This window comes from Zootoca vivipara, chromosome Z (assembly GCF_963506605.1).
Source record: "Zootoca vivipara chromosome Z, rZooViv1.1, whole genome shotgun sequence".
In the NCBI taxonomy this organism is placed as follows: domain Eukaryota; kingdom Metazoa; phylum Chordata; class Lepidosauria; order Squamata; family Lacertidae; genus Zootoca; species Zootoca vivipara.
In genome coordinates, this window is record NC_083294.1 from 16,396,144 (window position 1) to 16,401,739 (window position 5,596).

General features: G+C 42.3%; 1 non-coding gene across 1 annotated transcript; it reads right to left on the reverse strand.

Annotated features, from left to right (window-relative positions):
* Positions 1-338: 338 nt before the first annotated feature.
* On the reverse strand, positions 339-467 carry LOC118084607 (U6atac minor spliceosomal RNA). Its single transcript, XR_004692529.1, has one exon. It is a non-coding gene; the product is annotated as a U6atac minor spliceosomal RNA (small nuclear RNA).
* Positions 468-5,596: the final 5,129 nt, after the last annotated feature.

Consider the following 5,596-nt stretch of genomic DNA (forward strand, 5'->3'; position numbering starts at 1 on the left):
GTGGTGGGCATAGTCCTCCTCATAAGAACCCCGTGAGGTGCGTTAGACTGTGAATCTTTTAATAATAATAATAATAATAATAATAATAATAATAATAATAATAATAATAAATTTTTATTTATACCCCGCCCTCCCCAGTCAAAAACCGGGCTCAAGTCTATGTGCTTGTTTACCCACCCAAGCTTACCTAAAATCAATATTAAGTTGCCCCACTACTTCTGTGGATGCAAAAATAATAATGGAACATTTTATTTTTACAGAGCTTCACTGCTGCTAATGTTTATGAGTTTTCATTCTTGGAGTTACACTCCCTTCTGCAAAACTGGCCAACCTCATCAGAAAAAAAAAGGTTAGATGCCACAAAGTAAGCGGCAATATCTTAAACCATATGCATGTTGTACATGCCATAAACACATATTTCATCCTTATCAAGTGCAGTGCTACCCTTCTCTCCTTACATGCAATACGCAAGTAAGCTGAACAACAGCTCATATTATACCTTGGGATAGTTATATTTTAAAAGTTATGGGGAGCCAGTTGAGATTATCTCTCCCCACCCCCTCAATAATGCTTTAATTACCTGCATTTCCCATTTATACCGCTACATACATACGTACCGGTACATACTGAGTATTTCATTTAACAGCTACGGAACATTAAGAAAACAAATCTGCACGACTTAAAAATTCAACTGCTTCCTGAACATATCATCCTAAAATATGTATGCTTTTAACCAATCGAAAGTTAATACTTTGGAAAGCTATTAGAAATCAGGAGCAGATTAACTCCGTCCCTGTTTTGTACTGTTGGAAAAATAAGCACGAGGATTATTTAAAGCCTGGTCCTCCTTTATGTTTAAATTCAGGACAGATATACTTAAACAATAGAGTATTTAAAAGTAGAATAGTTTGGAAGGGTGGCCAGGCGATGGAAATGAAGGATGAATCCTCGATTCCGAAACGTCCGATAGATTTACTCGACATGCGGGTAAAAGTCGCCAGAGTGCCTTTTTCTTTTTCCCGCTTCCAAGATGGCGACCGTAGTGAACGTGCAGCAGAGAGATTAGGTTAAGAGTTCGAATCCCCACCTCAACCAAGGCTAATTAATTATATTTTCATTTACAACATATATTTCATTGCTTTTTAACTGAGAAAGTGAGAAGTGAATTTTTTTAAGAATACGTGTTTATATTTTGCTCATTCTGCAGGCTTGCCATATGTCCGGAATAGCTAAAAAACGTAATTTCTATGATTTTGCTAAAAAAGCTCAACAACTTTTCTGTCCGGATTTTTACTGTTTGAAATATGGTAAGCCTACATTCTGTCTCTATACAGCGATTTGGTAAAAGTGGGGGAACTCTTGTGTGTTTCAATTATTTGCAAAAATTCGGGACCAACCATTGCATGTTTCTCCGTTTCAGCAATCCTGAAATCTGCTCAACACTTATACAAATCAGGCTAACAAAAAAGTTTTTTAAAATAAGTAAGTAAGTTAGTTACAGGTACAGGTACTTGTTTTAAAATTCTGCTGATTTTACCAACATGTTTGATAATTTTACTGCGTCTGATGGTTTTTAAATTTGATTGACTTTATTGGTTGTGCCAACTGCTTAGGCAGGGGACCCAGGTGGCGCTGTGGTTAAACCACTGAGCCTAGGGCTTGCTGATCAAGCCGGCGGTTCGAATCCCTGTGACGGGGTGAGCTCCCGTTGCTTGTTCCCTGCTCCTGCCAACCTAGCAGTTCAAAAGTACAAGTAGATCACCCGCTACAGCGGGAAGGTAAACAGCGCTTCCATGTGCTGCTCTCGCTCGCCAGAAGCGGCTTTGTCATGCTGGCCACATGACCTGGAAGCTGTTATGCCGGCTCCCTCGGCCAATAATGCGAGATGAGCGCGAAACCCCAGAGTTGGTCACGACTGGACCTAATGGTCAGGGGTCCCTTTAACTGCTTAGGCACTTTGTGCTCTTGATTAAATAAACTCTCTATATAACTTTTCTAAAGTAAAATAGGGTCCAACTGAATTGAGTCTGCAGTCTCTCATTCTCCCCACCCCCACATCCTAGGAACTGTAGTTTATACCTGGCAGAGCACCCTTATCAAATGACAGTCCCCAGGAAGCGGGTTGGGGGGGGGGGTGTCGTCTGTTTTAAATGTGTGCTGAATATGGTTTAAAGTGACGTTTTTGGGGTCTCGGGGCATATGAAGCCCTCTGCTAAGTGGATCGAGTGCAGTTAGCAAACAAAAGTGACAAAAAGAACAGAAGGAAATACTCAAAGGTTTAAAGCCAATCCTGTCATATGGCTTTGTAAAGCAGGCAGAAACAGCACTACGTACATAATCCCTCAAATGTAGAGCATTCCTGTTTACAAACAGAAGAAAATCAAGTAGACTTCACTGTGCAATCTGAGCAGACTCAGTTCGTACTTAACCAAAACCATATGCGAAGAGGTTATCCATTTGATGGCTAATACTGTTTGAGAAGCAATACTGAGCAACATCCAACAGGCAAAATAAAAAAATTCCTTCAGTAGCACCTTAAAGACCAACTAAGTTTTTATTTTGGTATGAGCTTTCGTGTGCATGCACACTTCTTCAGATACAGTACACTGAATCAGAAGAGCCAGACCCTTATGTATATTCAGAGGGTGGGGGTGGGGTGGGGGGGTGCTACTGAAGGATTTTTTTTTTTTTTTGCTTCAACTCAGACCAACACGGCTACCTACCTGTAACATCCAACAGGCAGGTTATTTTTGTTTATTGGTTGATTCAACCCTTGATGTTTCTGTGGTTGATCAGCTTGCTGCCGTTGTTAGATATGTTTCTCCTAGTTAGTTGAACACTTTTTGAGGGTGTTTTTTTTTTAAGTGAAAGATCACGGGTGAAAGTACGGCTGAGATGATACTGAATTACTTCAGTACATTTCAGTAAATGTAGAGGACAATCCTATGACAATGCAGCCGAAATGGGTGGAAAGTAAAATGGCATTCATATACAAATTCTGGAAAGGAACAAGTTTGCAAAATTTGTTCCATTCTCTAAATCTAGTTGGACGAACCGCAGTTGACCCGTGCACGAATGCAGTGAATTATTTTTGCCACAATATATTGTTTTTGTTTTTTTCTCAGCTTCTACAAAAAGATGGGCAGTGCTAAAAAAACACACAACAACCCTTGTGTCTTCTGTCAAAATTTCCTAAATATTTACCGGACACAATATGAGAGGCTCCTGCAGCTGTTAGCGAAACTTATGCGTACACTGCGGAAGACCTCAGGCGCCCCCATGGCTTTATCCAAGCATCCCCAAACTTCGGCCCTCCAGATGTTTTGGACTACAATTCCCATCTTCCCCAACCACTGGTCCTGTTAGCTAGGGATCATGGGAGTTGTAGGCCAAAACATCTGGAGGGCCGCAGTTTGGGGATGCCTGGCTTTATCTCTGTCCCAGGAAGAGGAAGCTCAACCTGTGCCATTCCTGCCTGCCAAAGCTGCATCAAGGTTAAAAAAGGACCCAGAGCAGGTCAAGTGGTGGTAATTGACCAGCCTTTCAAAAATATTAGGCTCTCCTCCCCAGCCCTTAAAATCAGAAACAGCTGGCAATCTTAGCAAAGGCCCAAGCACTATGGGATTTATTTATTTATTTTGACTGAGCAGGGGGAAATGACTGTGATGAAATGAGATCGGTTGTGTGTCCAATATGGAATGATCTCTAAGAAGGATTGCCAGGCAAAAACCGTCTAATCTGTGCATGGCTTATCCGCCTTTCTGGGGATCCCAAAGGTTTAAGTGAGAACATGAACACCCTCCGGGCTTGTTAATAGAGCCTGCCCCCCCCGCCCCTTTCTTGATCAGTGTCGAGCAGCAACAGGTTTCCCTGTTCACCTCCACCACCACCCCCAAAAAAAAATCACCAAAGGGCAGCTTTCTGGAGAAATTGCTGCTTCTTTACATTGAGACTTGATGAAAAATGGAAAGCCATGTGATTCCCTAAGTGGGGAGAGGGAAAGGTGAGGCAGGTTTGGAAAGAAAAGAAACGCAAAGCCACCACTACCTTTTATTAAAAAATAGAAGGCTGGGTCTGTTCTCTTCCCTCCCAAGTTTCCAAATGGAAAGAGACTGCAGGGGGTTCCTGCGCTTATCTGGGGTCCGGTTTCCTTGGCATGAGAATCAGCAGAGACTGTGGTATCTTTGGGATATAGGGATCCACACACATCTATATACAACCTGAGCATAGGATGGAGAGCCTCACAGCCCTGACACCCAAACAGATCTTCTTCCCCCACTGAGTTTCTAGGAAAGCCCCAAGCCAGTGCTTTTGGTCCAGTACACAACAAGACAAGTTTCTGTTTCTCCAGCTTCCAGCATCAGCCCAAAACTCTCTCTCACGCACATCTGCCCTTGGCCTACTGTTCTCCCTCCTAGGATGATGTAGCATCCAGCCATGTGAGATGGAAAAAGCCCCCACCCATTTGTCACTATGACAACAGAGCTCACTCTTTCGGCATATCAATGGCAGTGCTCAACTGGCCTGCCAAGCCCTTTACTTTTCACAAAGTTGGGCCGGTTCTGCAGATTTTCACTTATTGATTTCAACCTCATAGGATCACAAGTTTGGAAAGGACCCCCAAATAACATCCAGAATGCCCCCCCCCCCAAGCTATGGCAGATATACCATGAGACTTACCAATGTTTTTTTAAAAGAAATGTAGTTGTCTCCACGGTTATTTCTGAAAGCAGCCTGAATTCTATGGGTGTGATTCGATCACATAACTGGCAAGTTCAAGTCTGCGCAATCAAAGCTGTCTTAGTGGTCATGTTCCAAACATACTTCTCTACCTTTTGCAGTAAGGAAAGTGATGGGGAAAAGCTACTAGAAATTGTATGATAACCATTGTTTGACATAACCACATCTAACCTCAAATAGATCAGAAGGAATATGCACAATAAATAAGTTGGCTCATCTCATCACAGTGGGTAACCTCTGACTACCTGAATGTTGCTGAACTTCAACTCCCATCAACCCTAGCAAGCATAGTCAATGGTCAGGGGCCAGATGTTCCCCCACTCCCATAGTGAACAATAAAAGAGGAATGCATTTCTTCAAAATACTGACCACAGTTTAGTGGGGTTGATATTACTGTGGTTGATATTAACTATGGTTTGTTTAAAGAAGTTCTGTTTTAAAAAGGATATTGACAAGCTGGAAGGTGTGCTGAGGAGGGTGACCAAGATGATCAAGGGTCTGGAAGCCAAGCCTTATGAGGAACGGTTGAGGGAGCTGGGTATGTTTAGCCTGGAAAAGAAGAGACTTGGGAGGAGATATGATAGCCACCTTCAAATATCTGAAAGGCTGTCATGTGGAAGATGGAGCAAGCTTGGATTCAAATGACAAGAAATGAGATTCTGACTAAACATGAGGAAGTCCTAGTAACAACTTAGTAATAGATTTCTGACAGTAAAAGTTGTTTGAGAGTGGAACGGATTCCCTCAGAAGGTGCTGGACTGTCACTTTCATTGGAGATATTTAAGCAGAGTTTGGATGGTCATCTGTCAGGGATTCTTTATCTAGGATTTCTGCATTGCAGGGGGTTGGGCTAGAT